This window comes from Pseudophryne corroboree, chromosome 2, assembly GCF_028390025.1.
Source record: "Pseudophryne corroboree isolate aPseCor3 chromosome 2, aPseCor3.hap2, whole genome shotgun sequence".
Classification (NCBI taxonomy): Eukaryota; Metazoa; Chordata; class Amphibia; order Anura; family Myobatrachidae; genus Pseudophryne; species Pseudophryne corroboree.
In genome coordinates, this window is record NC_086445.1 from 657277839 (window position 1) to 657294348 (window position 16510).

Consider the following 16510-nt stretch of genomic DNA (forward strand, 5'->3'; position numbering starts at 1 on the left):
AGCCCTTTCCTATGATGCACCTCCCATCCTGGTGGTAACTGGTCCCAGCGGCCACCAGTCTCACCTCTTATATGGTGCTAGGCTCCTCCTTCTCCCCATCGTACCACCTCCGTCTCTGGTAATCCTGGCCTCCTCCCCCTATGTGGTGCCACCCACTCATCATGATATCGCCTCCTCCTCGGTGGCTCAGCCACCAGGACTCTGAGTACTCCCGAAAGAGCAGGCACCACAGACCCAAAGATTTGGTTTCCCACAGATGCAACACAAGGGCTCTCATTAGCTGCAGCAGGATTCAGCCAGATGTACTGCCTTATGCTAATGCAGTTATCAGTCCATCGGTGCACATCCATGCTGCTTCATGTGTATAGTCAAACCACTCGCATATATTCCAGGAACAAAATTAATCTAAAACAGGCTACACACCCACGACAGTCCCATGACACTCCCACAAAATGCATCTATTCAGTGCTTCCATGTGGGTAACCTACTCAGCTGCTGCACTGAAATGCTAATTTCACTGAAAGCTAAGTCTGCTCAAGACAAAATACTCTCTAATGTCAAATAAAAAATAACTTTTTTTTTTTTTTGTTAAAATTAATGTTGGCAATTGCATTCAACCATTCTGGAAGCTGCAGTATAGGTGAAAGTAGAACAAGTGGAAGCTCTTAAACTGCAAAAAAGAATGGTACCAGAGGTACAGATTTGTGCCCATACATCTAGTCTCCATATGCCTCTCTCCAGCTGCCATGCCAAAATCACAAACTGGCAGGTCCGAAATCTCTACTTTCAAAGAACAAAGATTTAAATCAGCTTCCAAATCCTCATGAAGGAAGGCCAAAAAACAAGATATGTTAAACCTGAATGTATGAACCCTTCTCTGTTCACACCACAAGATGTACATCTTCTACACTCTGTGGTAATTGCGTGACAAAACCGGTTTCCAGGCTCATAGCATAGTGTGCACTATCGAGGGAGAGAAACCATTAACTTTCAAAAGCTGGGTCTCAAAAAGCAGGTTGTTTAAGCCAACCGAGGATGGTCCTCATGTAGAAATGGAAGAAAGAAGATAGAAGGCACCACCTGTGTGGCCAGACCAGAGCCACTAAGATTGCAGTCACCCGTCGATCTTTGAAGCGACTGAGTACCCAAGGCAACATTGGGGTCAGAAGAAACCGGCGTGTAAGACGAAAATCTCACAAAACCATCATGGCATCTACTGTGAAAGACAGCGAGTCCCTGGATCTCACACAGAACTGTGGAACCTTGACGTTTTGTCAAGAGGCCATGAGATCCACCTGCGGGAAGGCCCTACTTCCGAACTAACTGTTGGAATGCCTCTGGATTGGGAGACCACTCCTCTGTATGAAATGTGGTTCTGCTGAGGAAGTCTGTTTGCCTATTTTCCACACCTGGGATGAATTCCATAGACAACGCCGAACAGGCCGGCTCTGCCATCGCTGCCTGACTCTTTGTGCATTTTGGTGATTTACATATGCCACTGTCGCGGCGTTGTTCCGACTGAAAACGAACGGGCTGGCCAGCCAGGCAGGACTGAGCTTTAAAGAGAGCCATAAAGATAGCCCGAAGCGCAAGCACACTGATTGACACAGCAGTCTCAGATGGTGATCAAATGCTCTGCAGCCGAAAATGTAATACTTCTGCATCCCATACGAGTAGACTCGTGTCTATGGTCACAATCCGGAGTGATCAAGGAACGACCTAGGAGGAGATGATCGGAAACCACAACCAATATAGAGATTGACAAGTGGTATCAGACAGAACGAGAAACTGAGACAAGAGGGATGCTGAGAAATCTGTCCAATTTTGGAGAATATCCCACTGGAATTCCAGCGAATGGAACCTGGTGTACTAAACGGTCTCGAATGTGGAGACCATCGTCCCCAACAGCTTCAAGCACAGCAACAACGGACAAATAAGATACTGACATGGCCAAGTTCTGCAGGTTACATGCTATGGAATCCCACAAGAAAACTCTGGAGACAGGTGTCGAAAAAGAAACTGAAGGTGCTGACAAGGAATTACTGTAAGTATGACTTTTTGAAATTCAGGATTCACTGTTGTAATTGTGTAGCTGAACTGGAGCAAATCGTCTACATAAGGTATAACCGTCATTAACATGATCTTGTTGAAAAGTTGCAAAAGCCGTCACTATTCTGAATGGTAGTGCCTGGAACTGGTGATCAGAATGGAGAGAATGATTACCTGGAGTGCAAGGCACAATGATTTAAGATTGGCTTTAATGAGCTGTTCAGTTTCCGAACAAGGAACAAATTGGATTAAAACCCCAGTTCCTGTTCTGCAAAGATACAGATGTGTCCACTTACATTTAGCCACCTTGCATGTATATTTTGTTTTTTATATAACTAACATCTTATTGTTCATTCATACTTATTAATAATTATTCCATCAATATAATTTTACTGTTTTTCCTCTAATCTGAGATTTATCCATGAAAATATACCCTTATGACTCCATCTAATGATATAAGTCTGAACGGTATTACTACTGTATATCATTTAACTTTAATTGGATTGGGACTCATGGGCTCTGGCACTTTATATCAAGATACATTTGCCCTTATTAAACATGGTTCCTGACTACAGTTCTCGGGCACCAGTACATTTACATCTACCTATAACTAATATGGAGATTCAGCACCTATTAAGCAGGGAAGTGATTGGACAAATATAGTGTCCATCAATACAAGTGTGCTACGGTTGGACAGCACCTCCCTTTTATAGGACCCACCAGAGAGCATCAGGGAGAGGCTCTCGTGAACAAGCCCCATACTCAGCGGTGAAACGTACGTCGAGATTGGACGTCAGTGAGTGACGTCATCTTGCACCCACCCCTTCCGGAAGTGAGTGGCCGCGGGAACACTGAGCTGGGGAACCAGGGACACCAATGAGCGGTTATTTCAGCAATATGAACCCCAGGAATGGTAACTATACTGGGAGCTCCCACAGTATCTTGTGAATGGAGTTCGCATCTGTGGCAGTCCACCTATTGTGCACAGTGTTACCAACCGGGGACAAACATTTATTTATACATGCTAATTGCACTGGTCTTCCGCTGCTCCCCTTCACTATTGATGAATTAAATTTTTTAACTACATATTATGCTATGTGCTATATGACATGCAGGACAGCTATTAATACATGCCTACATTGCTTGGTAAGTATATGGTGATTTATCTTGACAATTACTAGCTGATTATTTAACTACATATGATGATTTATTTTGACAGTTAATAACTGATTATTTACCTTTATATGGTGATTTATCTTGTCAAAGTCAAACGTTTGTGACTTATTGCTAGTCAATAGCTGATTATCTACCCACATGTGCTGATTTATCTTGATAGTTAATATCTGATCATTACCTACATATGGTGACTTTTCTTGATAGTTAACTATATACCTACATATGGTGATTTATCTTGACATCAATAGTTGATTATTCACCTACATATGGTGATTTATCCTTATCTTGACAGTCAATAGATGATTATCCACCTACACATGGTGATTAACCTCGATAGTCAACAGCTTATTATTTACCTACATATGGTGATTTATCTTGTCAAAGCCAAATGTCTGTGACATATTGACAGTCAATAGCTGATTGACTACTTACATATAGGGATTTGTCTCGACAGTCAATAGCTGATCATTTACACACATATATCTACCTACACATGGTGATTTATCTCGATAGTCAACAACTGATTATTTACCCACATAAGGTGATTTATCTTGTCAAAGCCAAATGTCTGTGACTTATTGACAGTCAATAGCTGATTACCTACATATGGTGATTTATCTTGACAGTCAATAGTTGATCATTTACCCAAATATGGTTACTTATTTTGACAGCTAATAGCTGATTATTTACTTACATATGGCGATTTTTTTTGTGTGTGTGACAACCAATAGCTGATTATTTTACATATATACCCCTTTCATAACCGCACAAATAACCCGGTATCGACCCGGCATATTGCTGGGTCAACACGGGTCAGTGTGCGGTGTGAAAGTGCCATGTCGGATTTCCTTGGTCATAAGCATTGTTATTCCCGGGATGAATACCGGGTCAGTGGCTGCGTAAACGGATTCCCGGGACCGTTTACTAGATAGGGAGATGCGGCGCGGAGACGAGCTCATCTCCCAGTGCCACCTCCACCTTTGCCCCTGCTGTTATGGCAACTAACTTGGCAATTTGCCAGGTTGGGAAGCCAGCACATAGTCTCCAATGCCGGCTCCCACCCAGGAAGGACATGTTTCTAATTCCCGAGTGGGATCCGGCATTGGAGATGTGAAAGGGGTAATAGTGATTTATCATGTCAAAGACAAATGTTTGTGACTCATCATATCAGTCCTGACTCCCTGGATGGTATCTGTGATTTATTATGTCAGTCCTGATGACTTATCCTTATATTTAGGGAGCCTTTGAGCTTCACCATTTTTTTTATATTTTTTCTTGTTTTTGAACCAGCTCTGAGCTCCAGGTGTACCAAAATTTAAATCCCATATTTTTTTTCACACAGGTTAACCAGAGATGTGGATCCTCTCTGATAGAATTTCAGCACACCATTTCTTTACACTTCAATTTCATGTGTACATAGCACTCGAGTCACTTTCTTACCAGAAAGCAGAAGTGGTACACTTGCCACCAAATCATCACACATCACCCTCATTTTAACACTCTCTTATCTGGTTGACAGTTACTCTGGCTAAGGCGATTCGCCTCTCCCAGTACACCAATTACTGTAACAACAGAAAGCAGAAGTGTTCACACTCTCTCATTTGGAAAAGACACGGTTTGTGTCAAGTACAAAAAGCAGAAGTATTTCTCCCATTCTTGAATTAACTGCCCACGGCCATACTATCCTGAATACACCCGATACCGTCCGATCTCGGAAGCTAAGTAGGTAAGGCCTGGTCAGTACCTGGATGGGAGACCACCTGGGAATACTAGGTGTCGTGGACAATTTTTCAAGAAACAAACATCCCATATATACTACCATATGATCCATCTTTAGATACTGTTACTGTCAACAAAGATTGTCAGTTAAAGAAATCACATATTTACAAACCACTCAGTGGTCAATAAGAGTACTTTTCATTAATATAGGGATCCATAATACATTCCACAGATTTTCACCTGCAGTTAATTCTGCAACTTGACCTTTATGTGTTAAAAAGGTAATCACGTTTTTATATAATTGTTCTAAGACAATAATGTCACATTTTATTGGGGAATCAATTAAAAGGTCAAGTTTTATATTATTGGCACATTCAGAATTTTTTCATTTATTTCACTTACTTTTTTATTACAAAAGAGTGCTCCCAAAAAGAGTTTTTTTTTGTCTGACTTTCTCACTTTAAATTGTAGTTGTCTACAAAATAATTGGGAGCACCACCAATCAGATACTGTTCTTTATTGAAACTAACAGTTTGGATATTGGTCATTATATAATTATACAATTATTGACATAAATTATTGCGCTCGGCTAGTGCGGATCCACAATCCCTTGTTGCAATGTTAAACAGCCCTTCTGGTCATGCCATGTAACGTTATCCATTAAAATGTGTCTTATTTACAAAACGATGTGAATAGTGTCGAAGTCGAAAAATATTTCAGTACACACATCACGTACAAACTACACACAGATGGCCTCTGTGCGCGTACTTGCTCTGCCGTGCGTGCACATATTCGCAATTTGCATATGGTCGCTCCTGCGGTCCTGCGTATTAGCGCGTGGTATGGGTAATTACGGTAGTGTTTGCAATCACATGGAAAAGCCATAAAAACACATTACATATTTAATCCAAAAAGTGCACAGTGTACACATAGTCTCCCTGCACCACACCAGTGAGTTACACATGTTTAAATGGTATAAGAACAAAGGGATTCACCTTTACAGGATAGGAGCGGACAGAACAAGGTTCTAAGGTGGTGTTTGGTATCCAGCTGTAGGGTATATTAAGGGCAATATTCCGGTGGTGGTTTGCAGAAGATCGCACGCTCCTGTGTATAGTTATGTGCAGGAGCAGAATAAAAATATTAACTGTATTCACTGTATACTTGGTATGCGGCGGGAACCCAGAGGAGACCATCTGTAAGTGCACCTGGAACAGACATCGCCCACCTATTCAAACCGACCTATGACCTCTCCTGTACTGTAAATGACCATCCCTGTGTCCAATGCACAAAGAGATTACAGTTTCCATTGTGTTAGGTTTTGGACTATTGTATAAAAAGCCAGCTGCATGCCTAGTCCCGCACCGACTCTAAAGGTCATCTACCCTGATGACTGAGGACCGGGCCGGGAAGCGCATGCGAAACCAAAACATATGTACCATTGACTGTAGCCATTTTTCTATTGTATTGTAGTTTATTGTAACCCCCTTTCAGCAAATATATGTTGGTGTGTCGGAACCGAGCATCTTAAATACAATCTGGTGTCGTGTCTCTTTTCCCTGCTAAGGTTATAAGTGTATTTCAGTCACACGTGTAGCTGCAAAGTGCTCACGGCGTGTCTTTGGGTGTATACGCACTGCGTGTACTTTGTATGGCCAGCACGGCGTTTGTACGCAAAGTGCGTACATGGGGGGTAATTCCAAGTTGATCGCAGCAGGAAATTTTTTAGCAGTTGGGCAAAATCATGTGCACTGCAGGGGGGGGGGGCAGATATAACATTTGCAGAGAGAGTTAGATTTGGGTGGGTTATTTTGTTTCTGTGCAGGGTAAATACTGGCAGTTTTATTTTTACACTGCAATTTAGATTGCAGATTGAACTCACCACACCCAAATCTAACTCTCTCTGCACATGTTATATCTGCCTCCCCTGCAGTGCACATGGTTTTGCCCAACTGCTAAAAAAATTCCTGCTGCGATCAACTTGGAATTACCCCCATGGTATGGGGCTTTGTACGCTAACGGTGTAAAAAGTACGTAGGCTAAGGTTTGATCACAGCGGCCGCAGCAGCTCCATTTTAAAGTTTATTTAATGTGTTTTTAAAGTGTTGCTTTTAGTCCTGTATGTAAATCAACATTTACAATAGGATGCACAAGCAGCATAAGCTGATTAAAATATGTGGCAAATTGTTTTGTATGCAGTTACAGCCTCAGACGCACAGAGAATATAGGCATGCCGCATATAATTTTAAATCCGCAGAGTGTGCTTGTGCTTACTATAACATGCATTTTCTGCAAAAAAGACCCTCAACGCTAATGGAGTTGCACAGGACCTGTCTGTCAGCTCACTCATGCCAGGCATCTCCCGCTACATGGCGTATTGAAGCAAGATGTATGAGGACACATCTGTACTGGAGCAATGACACCGGTTGAAAGGAGAGACTAGATAGCCTGATTCAATGCCACCCTCTTCACAGCATCCTGGAACAGACGACTCTACTAGTGACTGTACTGGGTGAAGACAGAACCCTTTCAGGTGCTAGGCTTCTCCGAAGCCTTGGCTCCTGATCGTCGGTTGGCACCAGCAAATCTGCCCTTCGATGCCGAGCCCCTGCCAGGGGGAAATTGCGGACCCTGGCTGGATGACCTTTAGTGGATGGTCCACCATAGAAAGAGCAATAAACAGGTTGGAAATGTGGACCCCACTGTTTGGGGGCAGCCACCAGAAGAAAAATGCCCAACTGTAGCCGGAGCAATTACGGTATCCAGGTCTGGCCTACAAGAAACACCCCCATCAAAACGGAAGATCTTCCAAGGAACATTTTGATCCTGAATCCACAGACCAAGTGTGGAACCAATGAGCCCTACGGGCCGCCCAAGAAGGTCCAACAGACCGAGTAGAATGGAATTTGATGGTAGCAGGAGCTGGAAGGCCAGCCTGTACATAAGCATGTGCAATCACCATTATAATCCATCTGGCCAAGGTCTGCTTGTTAGCAGACCAGCTACGTTTGTGAAAACAAAAAAGGTCAAAGAGGGAATCAGATCTCCTACGGAGAGCCATTACCACATCCAAAGACCGCTCTTTGGAGTATAAACCTGGAGATGTAAAGGCCGGAACCACAATCTCTTGGTTAAGGTGGAAAGACGACACCACCTTAGGCAGATAACCAGGACGAGTTCGGAGAACCGCCCGGACACGGTGAAAAATCAGAAAGGGTTACAGACAGGAACCCAAGTCTGAAACCCATCTAGCAGAGGTGATAGCCAAAAAAAACAAGACCTTAAGAGTAAGCCATTTTAGGTCCACAGACTCAAGAGGTTCAAACGGAGACTCTTGCAAGGCATCCAGAACAACCGACAAATCCCAAGGAGCCACAGGAGATACATAGGGAGGTTGAATCCGTAAAACACCCTGAGTGAATGTATGAACACCAGACCGAGTTGCAATTTTTTTGAAATCATATCGACAAGTCAGAAATATTTACCTCGAGGGAGGCCAGACGAAGGCCTAAGTCCATGCCTTGTTGCAGGAAAGACAAAAGTTAGGCAGTACTGAACTTGTATGCATCCTAATTCTTTGCCGCATACCAGGTGAAATAAGAATTCCAGACCCTATGATAAATCCGAGCAGAATCCGGTTTATGGGCCTTCAACGTAGTTTGAATGATCACCTCAGAAAACCCTTTGGCCCTCAGTACTGAAGCTTCAAGAGCCACGCCGTCAAAGCCAGCCGGGCCAAATCCTGGTAGACACAAAGGCCCTGAATGAGGAGGTCTGGGTGTTGCGGAAATAGAAGAGGACGCTCTGTCGAGAGACCCTGCGGGTCAGAGCACCAATGCCATCTGGGCCACGCCGGAGCGATTAGAAGTAGCATTTCTCCTTCTTACTTGGACTACCTTATTACCCTGGGCAGGAGTGACACCGGAGGGAACACGTACGGCATCCGAAAGTTCCATGGAATTGCCAGCGCGTCCACGAACGCTGCTTGAGGATCCCCTGTCCTTGCTCCGAAGACCAAACCTTGTGATTGTGTCGAGACGCCATCAGGTCTACATCTGTTAGGCCCCATTTGTCCACTAGAAGTTAAAAGACTTCCGGATGAAGAATCCACTCTCCGGCATATACGTCCCGACGACTGAGGAAGTCCTCTTCCCTGTTGAGGACCACCGGAATGAACACTGCCGATATGGCTGGCAGATGGCGTTCCGCCCATTAAAGGATTTTTGACGCTTCCATCATTGCCATGCGTCTTCGAGTGCTGTCTTGATGATTTATGTACGCCACCATGGTGGCACTGTCCGACTGTACTTGAACAGGCCTGTTCTGTACCAGAGGCAGAGATAGTGTAAACGCATTGAACACTGCCCGCAATTCCAGAATGCTTATCGGGAGAAGAGATTCCTCCCTGGTCCCCCGACCCTGAAGAGAGTGTTGCTCTAACACTGTTAGGGTCTCCTGCCCTGTGCTGCCACGTCGTCATGGCAACCGGGAGACAAGTGCTAGTGGAGTAACCTGAGCGCAGCTGATACTCCGGTTCGGGTCTTTTGCTGTGCAGTGGTTATAGGCTCTGTGCACGGCAGGGGATCCGGTGCTGGTTTTTGTGCTCACAGTCTGTGAGGTCTGAGTGGGGCGTGGACAGCACCTGCTTTATAAGGCCTCTTTTCAGGGTAAGCAGATGCTGCTGAATCTCTGTTGGTTAGTCAGTTCATGAAAGTTAGCCAGTACTGTGTAGCTTTGTATTTGTTTGTTGCTTACTGCAAATAGGCCTGGGGATTTGGTATTACACTCTGCCAATCCAGACCTAGCAGTAAGACTGGAGTCAGTCGTTTAGCTTGCTGGGGTTCTGTTATTACTCTGTGAACTTAGCAAGTTTGCGGCTGTATTCTAACACTTGCCTGTCTAATCCTGTCTCACTGTGCTAGGTGTCAGGGGTCAGTTTAGTGGCAGTAAGCTTAAACCTGTGCACTGCAAGTGAGAATCAGGATTGTGGAGGCTCTCCTTGTGTCTATCATTCCATCTCTGACCAAGGAGTTTACTGCCACACCCGTTGGTAACCCTTTAGGGTTTTGCTGTTGCCCTTAGCAACAGCATTTCGGGTTCTCTACGTATTAAAACACAACATCTTGCTTTTTACATCTGAGCAGTTCTAATACAAGGGAGATACCCAGTTCCTTAGCCTCTGGGCTTCTCTGTTCACTGTGTGTGTATTTTGTTACCCTATCACCTTCTGTGTACGTTATGTCATATTCCCCAGTTTGTCTGTGAGTCCATTTGTTTTGCATAACATATTCAGCAGCCTAATACTCCTGTTGAAATTTTGTGGGAATATGGAGCATACCCCTCAAAATACGTTGCAACAGGTGGTCGATCAGGTGCAGGTCCTGACTCGACAATTTAATGATTTGTCCATTAAAATGCACACCTCCCAGGCTGCTGGCGGAGCTCCCGCAGCAGCAGCACCTTCAGGGGTTAAGGAGCCGAAAGTAAATCTCCCGGATCGTTTTTCTGGAGATCGCTCGCAGTTCTTTTGTTTCAAGGAGAGCTGCAAGCTATACTTCCGGCTTAGGCCTCAGTCTTCTGGGTCGGAGATTCAGCGGGTGGGCATAGTGATTTCCTTGCTACAAGGAGACCCACAGGTCTGGGCATATGGGTTGCAGCCTGACTGTCCGTCGCTTAAAAGTGTTGATGCTTTTTTTACGGCACTGGGCATGTTGTATGATGACCCTGACAAGACGGCCTCAGCCGAGGCTCAGATTTCGATCCTTAAGCAAGGGCGAAGGCCAGTTGAGGTTTACTGTACGGAGTTTCGGAGGTTGGCCCATGATACCCAGTGGAATGACCCAGCCCTGAGACACCAGTACCGAAGAGGTCTTTCTAACCAGATAAAGGACCAACTGGTACAATATCCCTTGCCTGATAGCTTGGATCAGCTCATGCAGTTATCCATCCGGGTGGATAGACGGCTGAGAGAGCGTAGGCTTGAAAGGGAGACTGAGATTTCCTTCCTTCCCAAGGGAACCTCAGACTCTGAGGAATTTTCTGAGGAGCCTATGCAGATTGGGGCTACCCGCCTCTCCTCGCGTGAGAAGACGCGGAGGAGACAGCAGGGGTTGTGTTTGTACTGTGGGAATAAAGGTCATGTGGTAGTATCATGCCCAGAAAAGCCGGAAAACTTCAGGGCCTGAGGGTGATGGGAAATATCCTGTCAGGCCAGAAGTCAGAATTTCCCAAGAAGACTTTTATCATTCCGGTGACCTTGAAGATCCTCGGTCAAACTGTCAAGACTGAGGCCTTTGTGGACAGTGGGGCCGACGGGGTTTTTATGGACCGCCAATTCGCCCTAAAACACTCTGTTCCCTTAGTATCCTTGGCATCGGAAATTGAGATTTGTGGGTTAAACGGGGAACCATTATCCCAAGGTAAAATTACCTCTTGCACTAGCCAGATTTCTTTGTTTATTGGAGCTACACACTCTGAAAAATTGTCCTTTTATGTGACTGTCTGTACTTTTGCCCCATTGGTGTTGGGGTTACCCTGGTTAAGGGCCCACAATCCTCAATTTGACTGGGTCTCTGGGGAGATTCTTAGTTGGGGTACTGATTGTTTCAGGAGTTGCTTGAGCCTTCCAGTCAGGCTCTCGCAGCTAAGTTTGCCAGGATTGCCAGGGTGTTATGCAGATTTTGCGGACGTGTTCTCCAAAAAAGTTGCAGAGGTACTACCTCCCCATCGCCCCTATGACTGTGCCATTGATTTGTTGCCAAATGCTAAGCTTCCCAAGAGCAGGTTGTACTCCCTGTCACGTCCTGAGACTCAGGCTATGGCAGAGTACATTCAGGAGAACTTGGCTAAGGGATTTATCAGACCTTCACAGTCTCCAGTTGGGTCGGGGTTCTTCTTCGTGGGTAAAAAGGACGGTTCGTTGCGACCCTGCATCGACTTCAGGGAATTGAACCGTATCACGATTAAAAACTCATACCCACTGCCTCTCATTTCGGTCTTGTTTGACCAGCTTCGTACTGCCACCATTTTTTCTAAGATTGACCTACGCGGTGCGTACAATCTAATCCGAATAAGAGAGGGGGATGAATGGAAGACTGCCTTTAATACCCACTCAGGGCATTATGAATATTTGGTGATGCCTTTTGGGCTCTGTAATGCCCCGGCAGTCTTCCAGGATTTCATGAATGATGTGCTCAGGGAATATTTGGATAGATTCTTAGTTGTATACTTAGATGACATCCTAATCTTCTCCCATTCCCTGGAGGAACATCGGAAGCATGTACGCTTAGTCCTCCAGAAACTCAGAGACCACCGGCTTGGGGCGAAGCTGGAGAAGTGCGAATTTGAAGTTCAGCAAATCGCATTTCTAGGATATATTATCTCCCCAGAAGGTTTCCAAATGGAGGGTTCCAAGGTACAGGCAGTCCAGGATTGGGTGCAGCCCACTAGTTTGAAGGCGCTTCAGCGTTTCCTGGGCTTTGCGAATTTTTATAGACGATTTATCGCTGGATTTTCGTCTATAGTGGCGCCCTTGGTGGCACTCACTAAGAAAGGGGCGGATGTTGCTCACTGGTCTTGTGAGGCTAAAGCGGCTTTTGCCCGTCTCAAAAGGGCATTTGTTTCGGCCAAGGTGCTGCGACACCCAGATCCAGAGCGTCCTTTTGTTGTGGAGGTGGATGCCTCTGAGATGGGTATTGGGGCAGTGCTTTCTCAGATGGGAGTGTCTGATAATCGCCTTCATCCCTGTGCTTACTTTTCCCGTAAATTTTCGCCTGCCGAGATGAATTATGACGTGGGTAACCGGGAATTGTTGGCTATTAAGGATGCACTCGAGGAGTGGAGACACTGGCTTGAGGGGGCTAAGTTTGTGGTCTCAATTCTCACTGACCATAAGAATCTGGCATATTTAGAGTCAGCGAAGCGTCTCAATGCCAGGCAGGCACGATGGGCTTTGTTTTTTGCTCGCTTTAATTTTTTGATAACATATCGCCCTGGGTCAAAAAACATCAAGGCTGATGCGCTCTCGCGGAGTTTTGCTCCAATCCAGGAGACCACCGAGGAGCCGTTGCCCATTGTTTCCCCATCATGTATTAAAGTGGGCATTACCCAGGACCTCTTATCATTAGTCCTTAGAGCACAGGAGCAGGCTCCTCCAAACCTTCCGGTAGGTCTTTTGTTTGTGCCTCCTAGGTTAAGACAGCGAGTGTTCCTGGAATTCCATGCCAAGAAGTCGGCAGGTCACCCGGGTATTGCCAGAACTCGGGAGTTGCTATCTAGGGCGGTGTGGTGGCCCTCGGTGGCTAAGGATGTGGATCAGTGGGTTCGGGCATGTGACATCTGTGCCCGAAATAAGACTCCTAGAGGGGTTCCTGTTGGCCCATTACATCCACTCTCTATCCCATCTAAGCCATGGACCCACATTTCAATGGATTTTGTGGTGGACTTGCCCAAATCCTCGGGGATGACAGCCATCTGGGTTGTCGTTGACAGGTTTTCGAAGATGGCGCACTTCGTTCCACTGGTTGGGCTGCCATCAGCCAGACGCCTGTCTGAATTATTTATGCTGCATGTTGTGCGTCTCCACGGGTTGCCACTTGATGTGGTCTCTGACCGCGGATCCCAGTTTGTGGCCAAATTCTGGAGGCCATTTTGTTCCGATCTCCAGATTTCTGTCAGCTTGTCGTCAGGCTACCATCCGCAGTCTAATGGGCAGACTGAAAGGGTGAACCAGTCCTTGGAGCAGTTCCTCAGGTGTTATGTCTCCAAGTGTCAGACTGACTGGGTTGCTCATCTGTCCATGGCGGAGTTTGCCTATAACAACGCGGCTCACTCTGCTACAGGGATCTCTCCCTTCCTTTGTGTGTATGGGCATCATCCTAAGGCCAATTCTTTTGACCCCCTGGACTCCACGCCTGGTGGTTCCTCTGTGGTTTCGGTCCTTAGAGGTATTTGGCGGAAAGTGAAGAAAGCCCTTGTGTCTGTGTCATTAGTGACCAAAAGGGTTTTTGATAAGCGGAAAAGACCCTGCAGCTTCAAATTAGGAGACTTCGTCTGGTTGTCTACCAAGAATTTGAAGTTGAGACAGCCATCTCATAAGTTAGGGCCCCGGTTCATCGGCCCTTATAAGATCACCAGGGTTATCAATCCGGTGGCTTTTCAGTTAGATCTGCCCCGTTCTTTGGGTATCAATAAAACATTTCATTGTTCCCTTTTAAAACGGGCGATTAGTAATCCTTCTTCCAGTGGAAGACCTTCCCCTCTTCTGATACGTGGCCAGAGGGAGTTTGTTGTTGAAAGGATTCTTGACTCCAAGGTGGTTCGGGGTCGGCTGTCATTTTTGGTGCACTGGAAGGGGTATGGCCCGGAGGAGCGGTCGTGGGTGCGCAGTTGTGATCTTCATGCCCCCAGACTGATACGCTCTTTCTTCTCGCAGTTCCCCGATAAACCCGGTGGTAGGGGTTCTTTGACCCCTCGTCAGAGGGGGGGTACTGTTAGGGTCTCCTGCCCTGTGCTGCCACGTCGTCATGGCAACCGGGAGACAAGTGCTAGTGGAGTAACCTGAGCGCAGCTGATACTCCGGTTCGGGTCTTTTGCTGTGCAGTGGTTATAGGCTCTGTGCACGGCAGGGGATCCGGTGCTGGTTTTTGTGCTCACAGTCTGTGAGGTCTGAGTGGGGCGTGGACAGCACCTGCTTTATAAGGCCTCTTTTCAGGGTAAGCAGATGCTGCTGAATCTCTGTTGGTTAGTCAGTTCATGAAAGTTAGCCAGTACTGTGTAGCTTTGTATTTGTTTGTTGCTTACTGCAAATAGGCCTGGGGATTTGGTATTACACTCTGCCAATCCAGACCTAGCAGTAAGACTGGAGTCAGTCGTTTAGCTTGCTGGGGTTCTGTTATTACTCTGTGAACTTAGCAAGTTTGCGGCTGTATTCTAACACTTGCCTGTCTAATCCTGTCTCACTGTGCTAGGTGTCAGGGGTCAGTTTAGTGGCAGTAAGCTTAAACCTGTGCACTGCAAGTGAGAATCAGGATTGTGGAGGCTCTCCTTGTGTCTATCATTCCATCTCTGACCAAGGAGTTTACTGCCACACCCGTTGGTAACCCTTTAGGGTTTTGCTGTTGCCCTTAGCAACAGCATTTCGGGTTCTCTACGTATTAAAACACAACATCTTGCTTTTTACATCTGAGCAGTTCTAATACAAGGGAGATACCCAGTTCCTTAGCCTCTGGGCTTCTCTGTTCACTGTGTGTGTATTTTGTTACCCTATCACCTTCTGTGTACGTTATGTCATATTCCCCAGTTTGTCTGTGAGTCCATTTGTTTTGCATAACAAACACTGTGCTCCAACCCCGCAGACTGGCATCCAACGTTAGGAGGACCTAGTTGGCGATCCAGAACAGATGACCCCTGCTCAATTGCTGGACCTGTAGCCACCAGGTCAGTGACAGGCGGACCTTCGGAGTCAAGGAGATCATGCGAGTCCTGATCCGGTGAGGCAGGCAGTCCCATTTGGAAAGGATTAACCTCTGTAGAGGGCGGGAGGGAAATTGAGCGTACTCCACCATGTCGAAAGCCGACACCATGAAGCCTAGTACTTGCATCGCCGAGTGTATCGACACACGTGGGCAGATAGGAAGCATCTTATCTTGTCCTGAAGTTCCAGGACCTTCTCCGGAGACAAAAACAACTGCTAGTTGTGGGTGTCCAATAATGGCCCCAGGTACACGATGCTCTGAGCAGAGACCAGGGAAGATTTCTTCCAGTTGTTGAGCCACCCGTGGGCTTGCAGGAATTGGACAGTCAGTTCCAGATTCTGGAGATTTCGCCGGGATCCTGATACCCTGACAGTGGAGCAGAGCCGTCATGACCTTGGTGAAAATTGTTGGCGCCGTGGTCAGACCAAAAGATAAGGCCTGGAATTGAAAATGTAGGTTGCCAATAGCAAACCGCAGGTATTGCTGATGCGACACTGCTATAGGTCTATGCAGGTAAGCATCCTGTATGTCCTGGGATACCATATAGTCTTTGGGCTCCAAAACAGAACAATACAGTGAAAAGTTTCCATACGGAATTTGGACACCTTCACAAATTTGTTCAAAGACTTGAGGTTGAGAATGGGCCGGGAAGACCAATTCGGTTTCGGAACTAGGAACAGCGTTCAATAGTACCCCCTGCCTCTATGAGCCAGAGGCACCGGCACTATCACACCTGTGTCCAGGAGTGATAGTACCACCAACTGTAGAGCTTTTGCTTTTACAGGATCCGAAGGGGTGTTCGTCGAGCAAAACTGACGAGGGGGACATTTCTTGAAAGAGATGGTGTATCCGTGAGCGACGACTTCCCTTACCCAAGCGTCCGAAGTGGTCTGTAACCATACCTGGGCACACCGTAGAAGTCGGCCTCCCACCCTGGTATCCTCCCTAGGCTTGTCTGTTTTGGAAGCAGGCTGACGGACAGCCCAGGCACGTTTAGGCTTGAGCTTAGTGGATTTGGAAGTGCGAGCCTGTTTCGGGTATGCCTGACCCTTTGTTTTACCCGGAGGTCAAAAGGAACGAAAGGAAGTACT

General features: G+C 46.3%; 1 protein-coding gene and 1 pseudogene across 4 annotated transcripts in view; one reads left to right on the plus strand and one right to left on the minus strand.

Annotated features, from left to right (window-relative positions):
- Positions 1–16510, minus strand: part of AHCYL1 (adenosylhomocysteinase like 1) — a 905485-nt gene that overhangs the window by 528560 nt on the left and 360415 nt on the right. The window lies entirely within an intron of this gene.
- LOC135052663 (5S ribosomal RNA) lies at positions 4893–5010 on the plus strand (annotated as a pseudogene).